Source organism: Squalius cephalus (assembly GCF_949319135.1).
Source record: "Squalius cephalus genome assembly, chromosome: 4".
NCBI classification, from domain to species: Eukaryota; Metazoa; Chordata; class Actinopteri; order Cypriniformes; family Leuciscidae; genus Squalius; species Squalius cephalus.
The window spans coordinates 38,681,227-38,698,829 of NC_137125.1; the positions used below are offsets into that span (position 1 = coordinate 38,681,227).

At 36.9% G+C, this 17,603-nt stretch overlaps 1 protein-coding gene and 1 long non-coding RNA gene across 4 annotated transcripts in view; one reads left to right on the plus strand and one right to left on the minus strand.

The window, feature by feature from the left end:
* Positions 1 to 13,329, plus strand: part of LOC307158059 — a 34,812-nt gene extending 21,483 nt beyond the window's left edge. The window contains exon 3 of the long non-coding RNA XR_013821180.1: positions 13,125 to 13,329. This is a non-coding gene — a long non-coding RNA (uncharacterized lncRNA). The remainder of the gene's footprint in view (positions 1 to 13,124) is intronic.
* lhfpl3 (LHFPL tetraspan subfamily member 3) overlaps positions 1 to 17,603 on the minus strand; it is a 53,345-nt gene that overhangs the window by 24,529 nt on the left and 11,213 nt on the right. The gene's annotated exons all lie outside the window — the stretch shown is intronic.

Here is a 17,603-nt window from a genome sequence, read left to right on the forward strand (position 1 = left end):
ATGCGGCTGGTTTATTTTCGCCGCGGTAATTTCGCCGCGGCGGCTGGCGCGGCGGTAATAGGCATTCTGGTTGACCACCATCTGTATATAGCTTAGCTTAGATGTGCAATGGCTGCGTACAATTACATACATCTGTGTAAACGAGACAGAGGGAAGTTAGCTAGGGAAGGGCATACAAATTTGAACTTAAATGCAGCAAATGCTTCTATCGCTTCTTCTACACGTGTTTTTTGATCTGGAGATTCTGTACTCTTTCAGAAGATTCGAAATAGCGCCTATTACCGTATGACAGTGAAAACTTGGATTGCCAGAAAATTCCGTCAATGGTGGGGAAAGAGTTAATATTACTTTTGTTTTGATATTTGCTGTATGAAGATTAACAGTTTCTGTTTTTATCTCTATACTATGAGTCCTTTTCTAAACCTCCCAAGTAGTACATCATGAAAAATGCAAAATCTCTAGGTTGAAATCACCACACACTATACCACAGTGCACCTAATTATACATATTATCTTCTATAATCTATGAGGCTTTAAATTATTCATTCCAAGCTTGAATTTTAATTAGGTTAAGCCTGTAAGCGAGAGTCATACATATTTGTCAAGGTTTATATTCCATGGAAATTTTGTCTCAAGACTCAGTCAGGTGAGGGTAGCAAATAAATAATAACTATGGTGCTAATTAAGCCCACTTTTTTGAAAAAAAAATAAATAAAAAAAATCCTCCAACTCAGTTATCAATTCAGTACATACATTTGAATGTTATTTCATTTTCAAAAAAACTGATGCACATACCGTATAAAGATAATTTCATATATTTGAGGGATGGAAGTAGAAAGTGCTGATAGTAGTGGGCTCAGAACACGAAGTGCTGTTTTCTCTTCCCACTGAAACGCATATCTCCCCAGGCACCTATACACAGGGGGACCTTACTTTCCAAAACTGGCATCGCACACACTTTACTTTGACTTTCAGTATCTGCTGATGCCCATTCAGTTCTGCTTATACAATTATTCTGTGTGCTCTCATCTTGACCTTCTAAGCAAAGTCTAGAATTTGTACATAGAAATCTGTCATTCGAGCAAGTCAAGAAAAGAATTCCACAGATTGTCAGTGATAATAACATATTAGAAAGACCTTCCATAATTCTTCATTGAAGATGTTTTTAATTCCTATGGAGAAACTGAATGGAACAACAAATCACGATAGTAGAAAAACTGAGTGGTCACTGTTGAGCTCTATTGACTTTATTCTGAGATGGCATATTTAAATTCAGCATGAAATGGAAATTCAAATCTATTTTCAAAAAATGTATCTTAATTCTATTATTGTGAACATTTTATCCATGCATATGTTTAATTTTAAAAAAATGTTGACCTCATAATGTTTAATCGAAATGTTAAGACTTGATCTTCCACTGAAACTACAAAATTCTCTCTGATGGCGTATGCTGAACGTCTCCAATCATTTAGTCTGCTTAAACCCCGCCCATTTTTTACGATCCACTTCAAGCTCTTATTCAGATCTGTCTGTGTCCAATCAACAACCAGTGCATAAAAGTCCCTGCCCTACATTTTCCAATCATATGTTTTAGGGATGCACGATATATCAGCCGATATATGTTCATTTGTAACATTTTTAATTTCCTGGGGCTGAGACAGATGCCACAGTTCGCCATGATGGTTTTGAATTGCTTGAAATATGATTCGAATCACTTCAAAAAAGGAAAATACAGTTAAGTGCAACATGTGCAGCGCAAGTCTGTTATATAGGCTACATAAATAAAAATGAGAACATTATAATTGTGTACTTGGGACATGGCTTTTAATGGTAAGACTTGTTTTTGTAATCAAGCTCTCAAAAATTATATAAAAATTTGAATTTATTTAGATTTATCGAGTTATAATAAGAGCTATTGGTATCGGCCAAAATTTTCAAATTGGTGCGTCCCTAATTTGTTTCACACAGATGTAGCCTAGTGTGTCACAATACGGAAACATTGATTTGTTGCTACTTCCGATACATCGTGACTTTAAAGTTATGCAAATAACAATAATGCCATGTGGATAGAAGTCCATTGAATATGTTGTAAGTAATGCTTTCAGTGCTCATCAAAAATCTGTGACGAAATCCAGTACCATCCGCTTTTGCGTGGTTATTTCTAAAGTGATCTTTGACGTCTTGCCCCGCCTGCTTGATTTAATGTGTTAACCGTAGAGGTCAAGTTATCCTTCTCATCTGAGCCACAGCAGTTCTTGGGCCTCCAGCAGGAGAGAGATTTCTCTGCAACCACAGCATCAGCCCTTCTCATTTATTCTGACAGCACACTGATACGCCTGCTAATGGCCTTTGCTCTGGCTCAGACAAACCCAATCCATTATTTGTGTATTGATTGACAAGGGCACTGAAAAGAAGGGCATTGTGTGGGTTTGGAAAGAAACGGGTTTAAAACGCTCTTCTGTTTATCAACACTTACAGTTTTCTTACCTCTTAAGGCGGCTGATTTATAGTTCTGCGTCGGACCTACGCCGGAGCCTCTACGCTATATACTTCTGCGTCATTGTCCGCGTTGTCTCGCAATTACACATGCAAGAGGGAGCATGTGAAACCCGAGGGAGGGGTTCTAGTAGACCAATCACAGCGCTTGCGTCCGCGTAGAATTGACGCGTTGTTACATTTTTGGAGAGGTGCACGTCAGGGTACGCGCGCTACACACAGCCTACGACGTAGCTACGGCGTGAGTTTGATGCCGAATTGGGCTTTAGGCTCAAATCATTGCATTTTGCATGTATGTGTTGCATTCTCATCGCTGCCACAAGGGGAGTAAATGGTCTCCAATGTTCAGTTTTCTGGTCAACAACTGTCAAGGCAGACTCAAGAGTAAAGGTGCAGTCACATTTACCATAGTTCTGCAAATTTTCACAGGCAAGATCTAGTCATTTTACTAGGAATCCACATGACTGGGTAAACCCAGCCCGATCTGCTGGCGATTTGATTTTGATTTTGATTTTGATTTTTGAAAACCTGTACATTCTTCTATCCTGCTTCCGTTACAAATCTGCGGGGACCAATCACAAACTGGCTAATCCACCTGGCGCGCTATTGGCGGGTTTAATCCAATCCAATTCCTTTTAACCTCTCGACGATGCTCAATGGCTTCTTTAGTTTAACAAACAAATCACTGGAGTGGGTGTAAATACCACTCACTTTCATGTTTTTTTTTTGCACAACCTGCAAAAATCACTCGATGCCATTGCTACTTCTGCAAACCGCTAATCAATGCTACAAACCAACACGTTTGTTGATACGTTTCCTGCCTGGAGTTTTCGCAGCAAAGTGCGTCACCCGGATCGTTGGTCTGATTGGTTGAAGGACTATCCAATTGCGTACAGAGTCATTTGAACTATGCCCGTTGATCACGGCTCCTGTGCGGTAGAAAATACAGAGCAGACTCCCCAGACTAATGTTCAATCTTAAAAAATTGAGCTTGGTCTGGTGATAGCCAGACTACATGATCAGGAGTTTCACTTGCAGATTTTGCAGCAGGTTCAAGCTGGTTCACCCGAATTCACTGCATTGACCAAGTGACTTCAGTGTGAGCTGTGCTTTATACAGCTTTATACATCACTACATAATATTGACAATAGAGAACTGAATTATTTTTTCCTGCCAAAACGTACTTAATTTGATTATAACAGTTTGAAGATTTATCTTGCTGGGTGAGTTAGTTAAACATTGACATGTTCATGGTACCTGAATCCGATTTCAGGACTCTGAGATGTTAACTTAAACACAAGTAGATAGAAGTTCAGTGTCTTCCTAGAATATCCTGGAATTTCTAGTTTTTGCTGCCCGGGCAAATAAGATGGGAAGGGGGGGTGCGGATAGGACACGCAAGGGCAGACGGGCACTTTGATCACGGCTGTGGCTTCAGAAGCAGGTTTATCTGTTTTATCTGGGTGGATGGATCATGGGGCCGAGGTTCTACAGATCAAACAAACTAGGACTGACCATCACTGACATACAGAATATCAAAGGGAGAGAGAGGCGAGCAAAGCATGAAACTGTCTGAAGATGTGTGATTCTCTCGGGCTGTCTCTGCATAGTCCCAGTCTCCCACTGGACCTGGTGCTGCTGCAACAAAAGCAGAGGCTCAGATTGACTTTCAAGTATTAACATGTAGGTAAATACAAAGTGCAAGCCGAACACATATCGAATTACTCTCTCGGTCTCTCGTGGTTTTTATTTTTATGAGTTACCATGTCCTTGGGCATGATTCTTTGTGACTGTGAAGAAGTAATATTTTCTTTCTTTCTTTCTTTCTTTCTTTCTTTCTTTCTTTCTTTCTTTCTTTCTTTCTTTCTTCCTTCTTCCTTCCTTCCTTCCTTCCTTCCTTCCTATGTGATGTTAGAAATAGGAATAGATAGATCCATTTTGAAATACTGATGCTTTCGATACATAATAGTATTAATACAAAAGTGGCTTTCGCACATACCAAAGCCGAGCCGTCGCACATACCAAAACAGAGTTGCGACACTCCCATAGACTTCCATAGGAACTGAGGAATGCTGAAGTAACGTGTGTCGTGGGGAAACCAATAGTTCCAGCATTAAACCCCATTCATTTCAGTGTTTCTCAAGCACACTCGCTGGTAAGTTGATGAAATTACTGCATGTTTTGACATTTTAATGCATTAGTTGACCAGTAGTGGTATTTTATGTAGTGTGTTGATAATAGAAGTTTAACTCTAATTGCAGTTAGATAACACGAGAAACACTTCAATAGCTACTATAAACAGATGCTAGTTGTCATGTTTATAACAGTTTTGTTTCTTTGAAGACTGCCTATTCAAGGAATAATAGTTTCGCTGAATGCAGTTGGTCACCTTTTTAAAAAAAAAAACAGTTTTAAACGTCTTTCTTGGATTAAATTCAGTAGTTAATTAATATTCACTTGTATATGCTTATGGGACTATCATAAAATAACATTAGGATGTGAGTAATAAACATTGTTTTAAAAAGTCTAAACCAAAAATCTAGTGTTTGATAATGTCCATATATTCAAATGCAAAACCTAAAAAAAAAATGACGTTATTGTGACTGGCAATCCTCTTTTTAGCAACTAGATTAGAGCTATATACATGTATATTTATTAAAGAGCCATACAGGCATCTAGAGGTTAAACCGTGGAATCATTGTGACCCTGTATCACAAAACCAGTCACAAGTCGCACGGGTATATTTGTGGCAATAGCCAACAATACATTGTACAGGTCAAAATGATTGATTTTTCTTTTATGGCAAAAATCATTAGGATATTAGGTAAAGATCATGTTCCATGAAGATATTTGTACATTTCCTTGCTTAAATATATAAAACATTTATTTTTGTGAGTGAATGCAGCACTATCGCAAACATAAATGGACAACTTTAAAGGCGATTTTCTCAACGTTTTGATTTTTTTGCACCCTCAGATTCCAGATATTCAAATAGTTGTATCGGCCAAATATTGTCCTATCCTAACAGACCATACATCAATGGAAAGCTTATTTATTCAGCTTTCAGATTATATGAATATTTGCCACTAGATGCCTCTAATTTGCCTCTTTGCATTGGAATTTTTAAAAACGTTTACACTATTATAACCTTTAATACCACACTAACTGTAATATAAATAATCAGCATTTTAGAAAAAGTGGTCATTAAAGGATCATAAATATTGCACAATATTATTTAGTAGCCTACCAAACAATCTCCTCAAAATAATAAATAAATATTATTGAGTTCAAATTTAGTAAATTTATTTAATTGATAAAAAGTTACACTTAAGATGTTCAGTCAGTGTCACTTTTGACCGCTAAGGAGTACGAGTGTGACCCAAGTAAGGAATACCTGAGGGTTAAACTCAAGAAAAACGTATTAAAGGATTAGTTCACCTCAAAGTTGAAAATTGTGTCATCATTTACTCACCCTCAAGTTGTTTTAAACCTATATGAATTTCTTTCTTCTGCTGAACACAAAGAAAGATATTTTGAAGAATGTCGGTAAACAGACAGACTTGAGTCCCATTGACTTCCATAGTAGGAAAAAAAAATACTATGGAAGTCAATGGGACCCAAGTTACAGACATTCTTCAAAATATCTTTCTTTGTGTTCAGCAGAAGAAAGAAATTCATACAGGTTTGAAACAACTTGAGGGTGAGTAAATGATGACACAATTTTCAACTTTGAGGTGAACTAATCCTTTAATGTTGTCTCTTTCACGCCCCAGGATGCAGTGCTACTGTAAATGTCGTCAGCGTAGTAATCAATGCACATCATGCGTTAATATTTACTGGAAATTGCTGCAAATAGTGATGCTGACTATCCCACTTAAACCCATTCAAACAGCATGGATTTGTTTGGAACTATATCGAGAGCTCCATGAACCATGTGTCCGCGTGTCGGCAAGATCAAAGCGTGCCACAACTCTGTTTTTCAAAGGCTCTGGCACATACAAAAAAAAAATTCCTTTATGCTACTGAGCAGTGATGTGATTCCAAGACTACCAGTGGGCATGAAGACACTGAAGCTCTTCTATGTGATTTGCCCCTGGCCAAATACAGAAATATAATACAAAATGTGTAAACCGTGATGCTGTTCTGAATGAGTTTGGCTCATGCGCTGATAATCATTTTCATTATTATTTCAACTCATCTTAAAGGAGTATTCTGGGTTCAACAGCAATTGGGCTCTATCGACAGCATTTGTGGCATAACCACAGAAAATTATTTGCCAGGTCAAGTTTAAAAAAAGCTAAATTACAGAACAGTAAAAATCAGAAAAGCATAGTGTTAACAACTTATAATATATAGTGTTTTAGACACTTTTATATATACTATTCTGTACAGTTTTGCACAAAACAATAACACTAGGGACTCAAAATAACTACATTACCATTTAAAACTATTTGGTCAGTGTGATTTCTTAATTTTTTCAATGTTTTTGAAAAAAAAAAAAATCTTTTTCACTCCAAGCATTTTTTTAAATAAAAAATACAGTAAAAACAGTAATATTGTGAAATTATTTTACAATTTAAAATAACTGTTTTCTATTTGAATATATTTTTAAAATTTGTATTATTTATTCCTGTGATGGCAAAGCTGAATTTTCAGTATCATTACTCCAATCTTTATAAAGTATTTGTGAAGGCCGTGATACATTGTTTTCAGAATTCTTTGATGAATAGAAAATTCTAAATAACAGCATTTATTTGACACATAATTAAAAAAAACAACAAAAAAAATCAAAAATTTTTATTCATTATTTAATAAAAAAAATGTTTTTTTGTTAAATAAAAATGATTACATTTATTACACATTATTATAGATATTTAAATATGTAAAATATTTATAATGTTACCATGTTTAACATTTACATTAAAACATTTTAAATTATTGATGGAATTATATATCATATGTAGTTGTTGTTAATAAACAATGATCATTTGCAGTTCTTTTACAGTTCTTTTTATTCGAAAATAATATGTAATATAAGCAAATATGCCTTAGGATATTCACAGATGTTATTGGATGAGGTGTGGAGGTACTTTTGCATTTTTTCTCCATAGATTTTGCTGGCCACTTGCTTTGGTCTGTAATCTTCTGTTGCCATGCAAATGTTCTCTGAGGTGTTTTCATAAGAAAACATAGCTTTCAGAAAGTACAGTGCAGTCAGAGATCTCTTTGTTCTGGTATTGGAGCTCAGCTGCTGCAGGTGCCATGAGTGTGTTTGTAGGTTCGCACATTTTAAGTGCTTTGCCAGATCTGACTGTCAATTTCTTCACCTCCGTTCGCTCATGTTTGAAGAAAGAACGATAGAAAGGTGAAGCAATAAAAAGATGCTGATAATAAACGAAATGGAGCTTCAGTGCTTGGGAATGCAGAATTAACAGGAAGCTCAAAATGAAAATCAAATTAATTTCATCCAAGCCTCCACTTAACTGTGATAACCCTAGATAATTACAGAATGCATAATGCATCGCTTTTAGTTATTTATTCACGTTGCTGATGTCCAAGTTTCCGTGCCGGTTTGAGGACACATCCTCTGAGATTTATAGCAGCCGTGCTGGTATTTTTCACACTTCTGCTTACAAAGGAAATTTGGCTTTTGCTTCATAAGGCTTGATGTGTTGGTTTTTTTTTATTGATTATGGCAGGATGGAGTATTTTTAAATACAAAAATCTATTTTCTTTCAGCTCATGGCAATTCTCATTTGCAGGCAATAGACCAGGCGAACATTACAAAAGAATCCTCCTATGCACTTTTAAAGATTCATAATTAATTTCCTGTCAGGTTGCCACACACTTTACTCAACTATTTGCAGACTAGATGTGTCAGTTACAAGATCACTACGATCTTGAAATTCAGGTCTTACACAAAAGCCCTATTCAGACGGTAATTGTTTCTCATGCGGACGTCTGTTAAAAAAAAATAAAAAAATTGCTTGGCACCTCATTTCAGATGGAGATTCATTTACAGTGGAAGAGCGAGTTTAGTGATCCCATGAACCCGGGAACGCGCTGCTCACATGGTCACTAGCATGATAAAATGTCATATGCTTGGAATAATAATAATAATAATGTAATAAAGTAAGAAATGTAATTGATATAATTTTATCTCCAAATTTATTGATGTTGTCTTGTAAACTCAGAGATGTGAATTTTGACGGCAATTAAATTACCACACGACCTTGGTGTTTATCAAAAAACAGTAACGGATGGATTTTTACGAGGGTGGTGGGAGAAAAACACTTACTGGGGCTAGTCGATGATTTTATTACTGTCCGAATCTAGAACGTCAGTGTTGAAAATACCTTACATCCCCATGAGAAACAATTACTGTCCGAATAGGTCCAGCTACACAGGAGTTAATTCTTGACAACATGTCAACACACAACACGGAGGATGTGCCTGTTTGCACTGATTTGCGGGGAAAAGAGCTGAAGAATTGTGTGGAGAGATGTGGGCAGCAGTGAGCTGAGACTTTGATGGTTTGTTGGGTATTTTTCCCTAATTGACTTCACTTCCCACTGCTTCACCCTCCATTTGCACTGTTTAGTCTCACAGTTGCAGTGGCTATTGCTCATTTCTCTCGTTGCTCTTCTCTTTAGACAGTGCACACACCGGACAACTGGACAGTTGGTCTGATTTCAAACAAGTTTTAAAATTTATTGTAGCATCTGTGACTTTTTTTGCAGACTATTGTATACCATCGCTTATTTATACAAAACGTAGCATACCACGTTCTGGTGTCTTGGTATCAATAATGATTTAATGTAAATAATTCACTCATTAATCACACTTTTACAGTTAATGCATTCTTTTGCTTAAGGAAATAAAACTACAGTTTTGGGTTTGGCAGTTTATTTGGATGACACGTGTAATTAAATGATCTTCTCAATAATGTTTATACAAAAATATTAAGGTGATATTTCATACCTGTTATGTATCAAAGATAACTAGACTGAAATACAAACTTCACTTCATGGCTTGACAAAGCCTTGTCTAAAAATTTGGAATAGTTGGAAGGTCTGGATGGATGGATAGATAGTTGGAAGGTATAGATTATTAAGGTGATAATTCATGGATGGATGGATGGATAATAAATATTTGGAGGGTCTGGATGGATGGATGGATGGATGGATGGATAGTAAATATTTGGAAGGTCTGGATGGATGGCTGGATGGATGGATGGATGGATAGATAGTTGGAAGGGATGGATAGATGAATGGATGGATAGATAGTTGGAAGGTATAGATTATTAAGGTGATAATTCATGGCTGATGGATGGATGGATGGATGGATGGATAGTAAATATTTGGAAGGTCTGGATGGATGGATGGATGGATAGATGGTAAATATTTTGAAGGTCTGGATGGATGGATGGATGGATGGATGGATAGATAGTAAATATTTGGAAGGGATGGATGGATAGATAGTTGGATGGTATAGATTATTAAGGTGATAATTCATGGCGGATGGATGGATGGATGGATGGATGGATGGATAGTAAATATTTGGAAGGTCTGGATGGATGGATGGATGGATAGTAAATATTTGGAAGGGATGGATAGATGGATGGATAGATAGTTGGAAGGTATAGATTATTAAGGTGATAATTCATGGCTGGATGGATAATACATATTTGGACGGTCTGGATGGATGGATGGATGGTAAATATTTGGAAGGGATGGATGGATGAATGGATGGATGGATGGATGGATGGATGGATGGCTGGATGGATGGATAGATGGTAAATATTTGGAAGGTCTGGATGGATGGATGGATGGATGGATGGATAGATAGATAGTAAATATTTGGAAGGGATGGATAGATGGATGGATGGATAGATAGTTGGAAGGTATAGATTATTAAGGTGATAATTCATGGCTGATGGATGGATGGATGGATAGTAAATATTTGGAAGGTCTGGATGGATAGATGGGTGGATGGATGGATGGATGGATGGATAGTAAATATTTGGAAGGGATGGATAGATGGATGGATAGATAGTTGGAAGGTATAGATTATTAAGGTGATAATTCATGGTTGGATGGATAGTAAATATTTGGACGGTCTGGATGGATGGATGGATGGATGGATGGATGGATGGATGGATGGTAAATATTTGGAAGGTCTGGATGGATGGATGAATGGATGGATGAATGGATGGATGGATGAATGGATGGATGAATGGATGGATGGATGGATGGATGGATGGATGGCTGGATGGATGGATAGATGGTAAATATTTGGAAGGTCTGAATGGATGGATGGATGGATGGATGGATGGATAGATAGATAGTAAATATTTGGAAGGGATGGATAGATGGATGGATGGATAGATAGTTGGAAGGTATAGATTATTAAGGTGATAATTCATGGCTGATGGATGGATGGATGGATGGATGGATAGTAAATATTTGGAAGGTCTGGATGGATAGATGGGTGGATGGATGGTTGGATGGATAGTAAATATTTGGAAGGTCTGGATGGATTGATATTAAATAGTTGGACGTGATATAGATAGATAGATAGATAGATAGATAGATAGATAGATAGATAGATAGAATGGTTATGTCAAGTTTGGTAAATGTATTTAAAAAGATATTAATTAATCTTATTTTTTCTCTCTTTTATGCATCACATCAAATTGTCAATGCTGATCTGTGCTGAAAAGCAGAGTATTTTCATCCGGGTCAGGTAAAAAAAATCACAAACTTGTGTTCAAGGCTTTAAAATATCATAGGTAATCTTTATTTTTAATACGGTTTGCAACACATTAAAAAAAGCTGAATGATGTTAAGACTCTTTATTGACATTGAAACTAAAGAATGCTAATCTGTGATCATGATACACGAGCAACAGATAAACAACAGGAATGCCAAGCCAACGCTTTACTGGAGCAGTTCAGTCAAAGCTAAAAGCATTGTAAATCTTCACAGAACTGAGGTTAGCCAAGAGCAACGTCCGTTAGCAACAGTGGGCTTTCAATCATCCATTTAGAATGAGAAATGCGGTCAGCATGTGTCCGCGGTCTTAGCCAAGATTAGCTAATAGTCGGTAAGCAAAGCGGCAAGCGAGAGCCAGTTTTCCTACGGCTGTGCTAATGGCATTATTTCCAGATACACAAGCTAATCAATCCGCTAAAGAATTTGGCCAAGCTATCAACCACAATTAAGACACGACAAACTCCATCCGGTGTGTGCTGATGCATTTTGTGAATATCATAATTAGTTTGAGCCATACGTTTTGAAAGTCACTTTGAGTTGAAATTAGCAGGCCCAACGTGCTCATCAGCACACCACGGAGATCAAGTCAGAGAGGATTAAAGCTTGTGTGTTAATGGAGCACGAGGTATTTTTAACCACTAATGCTGGATTTCTGATACGTGACTAGCTGAGATCTGATTCATGCTGCATGTTCAAGGCTATTACGGCTAGCTGAAGAAAGCTTGTATGCGATTTTATTATTACATACTGTTCACAGGTTTTATAAATGGCTAGTCCTTGAGTTTCAAGTGCAGTGTAGAGTGCATATTTGTAGTTGTGCTTGATAAGTTGTAAGCAAGTAGAATTATTGCTTATAGTCAGGCTTAGTGATTCGAAACCAGTAACCTTAAAGGTAAAGTTTTCCACACAATTAAAGTCACTGAGGTCCAATGTCATTTTGGACTCTATTGACTTTTATGATAACATTCTTCAAAATATCTTCATTTGAGTTTCTGCAGAAGAGAAAAAAAGTCATACAGATTTGGAATGGCATGAGGTTGAGTTAATAATTACAGAATTATAATTTTCGGATGAACTGCCCTTTTTGTGCTATTATAGATGACTGTGAGTGCCATATTAATAAATAGAAAACATCAATGTGTAATATATGTATACCAGCATATACATCAGTAAATATTTTTGAAAGAAGTCTCTTATGCTCACCAGTAAAATAAATAATAATAAAAATAAAATAATGAAATTTGTCAATAAATACTTGATAAATATATATTTAAATAAATCAATCAATATCCAATGGAAACAAAAATGTCGATGTTATTTATGCATTTATTGTTTGACACTGATTTATTTATTGACACATTTTGTGATTATATTTATTAATCTTATGATATTGTACATTCATATATATACAGTATGTGCGACTATAGATGTTTCACCCACATTATTGATTGAGATTTTTTATATTATTGCAAAAAAATGTAGTATGCTTACTTTTTCTGATATTTTCGCCACATAGCATACTCAGATTACTGTTGCTGCTAGTTAAATTGCCAAATAATGTCATTCTGTGTGTCATCATGCACTGCTTTCACAGGTACACATACAAGCACACAAGCACACAATCTCACACAGTGAACAAAGGTGACACACTTTTCCTGGAGCTCATTTAATTTTTCACAATTTGTGTCTGTATGAACCCACGCCTATCTCTTTTTCTATTTACTGTTGCTGTTCGCACTCATTTTCCACACAATAGTTAAACATAGTTAGTGCTGAAACAGGCCCATATCTGGGTCCCAAAGGGTGTCATCAATACTGTCGCTGATTTCTCTGTATCTCTTCATTGGTTTTCCAGGTAAGCATCCTGCTGTCCAAACGCCAACTAGAAGCAATAACATCTGCTCCCTGTGGAGCCTACAAGGTACATGAACCATGCAGAGGGTTTAATGGCATCAAACATTCACACTTCCCCTCAAGGGAGAGCAGTGGGTTTCTGAGAGCTGTCTCTTTAAGATGAACTTCCCACCAACAAGCATATTACGGTGGTTACAGATTCAGTTATCGTGAGCCAAGGTGAGGAACATGACACCATCCATATGATAATGCATTTCATCTACCTGTTTATATGCGCTTGAATTTAATTGACATTTATTTGGTATAAAATCTATTGACAATTCAGTCTAAAAGGTCTTCATTATGTAATGTATGTACCATGTGAAATAAGGATGATTAGAGACTTAGTAAATGCAATTGGTTGAGTTAAACTCAAACGAAACACCTGGGCGGATTGAGTGAAACCTGAAACTAAAACTCTGATTGGCCATTGCTTTTACGTGCTCAACAAACATGCCTGTGATTGGCTACAATGCTCAACGCTGCAAAAGCACGTTGTAAATAGAAACCTTTAGCACTCTTCACAAAGCGTTCACACAAATACGCGCGAGAGCATTTGAAAGCAGTGCTTATCGGTGGGTACCAGATTGACCCGGTACTCGGTACTGCAGAAAGACTGGTACGTTACATTTTTTAAAATTAAGTGTCGACTTGGTACCGAAGTACTGGTACTTTTGGCAACACTAATTTAGAGTAGAGTAGATTAGATTAGCTTCAAACCTAACAGACAATGGCTAAAAGCATCTAGTTTTGATTTCACTGGATCTTTAAAGTCGCAATGAAACGGAAGTAGTGACAAGTAGTTTGCCGCTGGCAAAACCAGCAATGCAAGTTTGAGAAGTGGCGCCCCGATAAATCACGCGAGAATCACGACTTGCTTTACGGCACAACGTCACATACATCAACAACATATGAAGCAGCCTCTATGGAAGACACTAGCACGCATTTCAGACATGAATCATGGCAGAGTCAACGAAGAAAGCACGGTCGGAAGAGTGCAGAGGCGGCTCTGCGTTGAGTGGTAACAGTAACGTTACTCCACAAGTACTCCACAGCGACTCTAGGGGTCGCTGTTTGAGGAAAAAAGAAAACTGCATAGTGTGCCTTTAATGCATCGGCTGTTGATTGGATGTTCAGATGTGGGCGTTGCACTCAAAAGTGGAGGCAGATGAACGTGTGTTTAAGTAGACTAAATGATTGAAGAAGTCCTGCATACGTCACCAGGGAAAAGTCTTTCGTTTTTACCAGGTCCAGTTATGATATTTAGACATCTTAGATTGACAGTCAAACATATCATCATAGATGTCAGTTGCAGACCGAGTCTTGTGGTTTAGATCAAACAGATGTTCCCTGTCCTCAGTCAAGTCAGCTGCTCACACTTAACTCCAAAGAGCCACTTTTAATAATAGCATCCTTCTAATTATAGCTGTCAATCATGTTCTGCATGCACCATGTTATGAAGATGGGGATTGCACCAGTAATGCACCACAAATGGATTTCAGCAAAAAGAGCAATAACAAGTATTTCTGGCTTCAGATGCAGATTTTTAATCATAATATATTCAAAAACTAAGTTAGCAATACACACCTTACACTTAAAATTTGAACTGCTAACATGTTAAGTGTTGTTTTCTTCGATCATGTTTTATTTAGGGAAAGAAGTGAGTCAGGACTGCGATTGGTGCCCATTCAAAAAGAAAACAGGTGTACGACACCCCTATTTATTGCTCTTTAACCTGTTCATGGTGATTTTTAGCTTGAGTGGGTGTAACAAATACATGCTGTATTTCATATAGTGTATCCAATTTTAGGATTTTAATATAATTGCATGTCTTTCAGCATAACAAATATGAGGGGGAAAAAAGCACCTTCACTTTCTTATCACTCCCACTAGTGTGAGATTTGTCTGCTCTCAGATATGATTCACGCATAAACTAAATAAAGATTACATTTTCCAGGAAATCATTAAATAAGACCTCTTTATGTTGACATAATGCTGAAACCACTAGACAATTAAAAAATGAGATGGAAAAAATAGCTGTAATTAATTTTAAGTGTAAAGTCGGTTTAATTAGTGGCCATGTTTTTGTTTAGCATGCAAGGAGACTGTATTTCATGATCTATTTTTATTTTACATTTAAAAAAATTGCATATATTGACATTTAATTATTGATTTAAAGTTTTATCTTTTATTTTATCCGTGTTTTTTTCTTTCATGTAAGGACATTTAAATGTCTCATGATATGATAGTATCAATACCATGGTTTTTTGACGTACACCATGGTACTGAGAGATTACCACATATATGTACCATGGTATTTATTTACATGGGACTCCAAACAACGGTGAATGCAGAGAAGAGTTGCACTAGATCACAGCAGATAGCTGGATGTATGGAGCGAGTAGATAGACAGATAGTGGAGTGGGTGTTTTATTGGAGGCCGAGAGTGAACTGAATGAGTCAGTCATTGAGTATGAAGTCAGTTATCAGCTCTCCATTCACAAGCTGCCCTGTGCTGCCCTGTTTCCATTAGTGCCTCTGTGGAGCTCATAACCCTCAGCCGTTCACGGTCACTATCTATGCATATGTCGATATGTTATGTAATTTCATAATTGCTCTCAGGACAGGAGTGACATATCTATCATCATATCTCCGACAAGTCTTTCAGTCTGATTTTAGCCTACTACTGTGGATGGAGCATGTGACATTAAAGATTTGAAGAAAATGGGCATTGCTATGGTATTCTGAAGAGTTGTACCATCAGTACGAATGTGTTAAACTACAATCCAGTCAGTAATGTATTGCATTGCATTGCATTATAATATGACAAGTAAATTGTCAGTTACGTTTTAGCAATATAATTTCAGTTACAATTTTCAGTTTTGTAATGAAAATTGTGTAAATATGCATAGTAAAAATGTTAAATGTAAGGAAAGCTTAACATTTAATGAAAATTAAAAAAAAAAAAAGAAAAGAAAATATAAATATTTACAAAAAAGATTTTAAATAAATGATAGGATATTTGTTACCGTTCAAAATTTTGGGTCGGTAAGATTCTTTTACATTTTTGAAAGTCTCTAATGAAGTTCAAGTTCAGTTTATTTGTATAGTACTTATACGACAGCCACGCGACTGACCAAAGTGATGTACAGAAGTTCAAAAGGAAGGAACAACACAGTTAAAACAGTTAATTAACAATTACATTTTTAATTATAAGCTATGGAAAACAAGTGTGTTTTTAGAAGAGAAGTGGTCAAGGCAGGGGCTATCTTAATTTCTAAAGGCGGATTGTTCCACAACCGTGGCCCAACCACAGAAAACGCTCGATCCCCTCTACGTTTTAGTCCGGAATGTGGGACTAATAGAAGGTTCTGGTCACTGGATCTCAAACTTCTAGGAGTATATGGTTGCAGCAATTCTGATAAATAGATGTGAGCTAGATCATGTAGAGATTTATAAACAAATAAAAGGATTTTAAAATCAATTCTGAATTTAATAGGCATTCAATGAAGGGTCCACAGAATTAGGGTGATATGGGCGCTTTAACAGCTATTTAGAAGGAATCTTGCAGCAGGATTTTGAACTAGTTGAAGACGAGCAATTTGAGACTTTGAAATCCTGCAGTAAAGTGAATTGCAGTAGTCTAAACGTGATGAAATAAAAGCACGAACAGCCATCTCTAGAGTTTTATGATTTAGGAAAGGTTTGACTTTAGACAACAGACGAAGTTGATAAAAACTAGAGCTTATTACAGAGGAAATGTGTTTGTCAAGGTTTAAAGACTCATCTAGCAGAACGCCCAGGTTCCGTACACGTGAAGATCTAAACATGGATAGTTTACCTAGATCAGGGATGGGCAACTTTGGTTCTGGAGGGCCACTGTCCTACAGAGTTTAGCTTCAACCTTAATCAAACACACCTGAACAAGCTAATCGAGGTCCTCAGGATTACTAGAAAGTTACAGGCAGGTGATTTTTTCATGGGTTGGAGCTAAACTCTGTAGGACAGTGGCCCTCCAGGACCGACGTTGCCCATCCCTGACCTAGATCGAAGTTGGTAGCCTGAGAACTATCAGTGGGCCCAAAAACAATCACCTCGGTTTTGTTTTCATTTAAAGATTTTTTTTTTTTTTGGAGCTAGCCAAGATTTAACTTCATCTAGGCAACTTAGTAAGGATGTCAAGGAAGTCAATAATTTATCTTGATTGGTAAATAAATTTGGGTATCGTCCGCATAACAGTGAAAATATGCCCCGTGTCTTCTTAGAATGGAGCCCAAAGGTAACATGTACAGAGAAAAGAGAGAAGGCGCCAAGACAGAACCTTGAGGAAGGCCACAGGTTAGATGCGCAACAGAAGAGGAGAAATTGCCAAACTTGACTAAGAATTTTCGATCAGAGAGATAAGACTGGAACCACTTAAGGACGGTACCTTTTAGCCCCA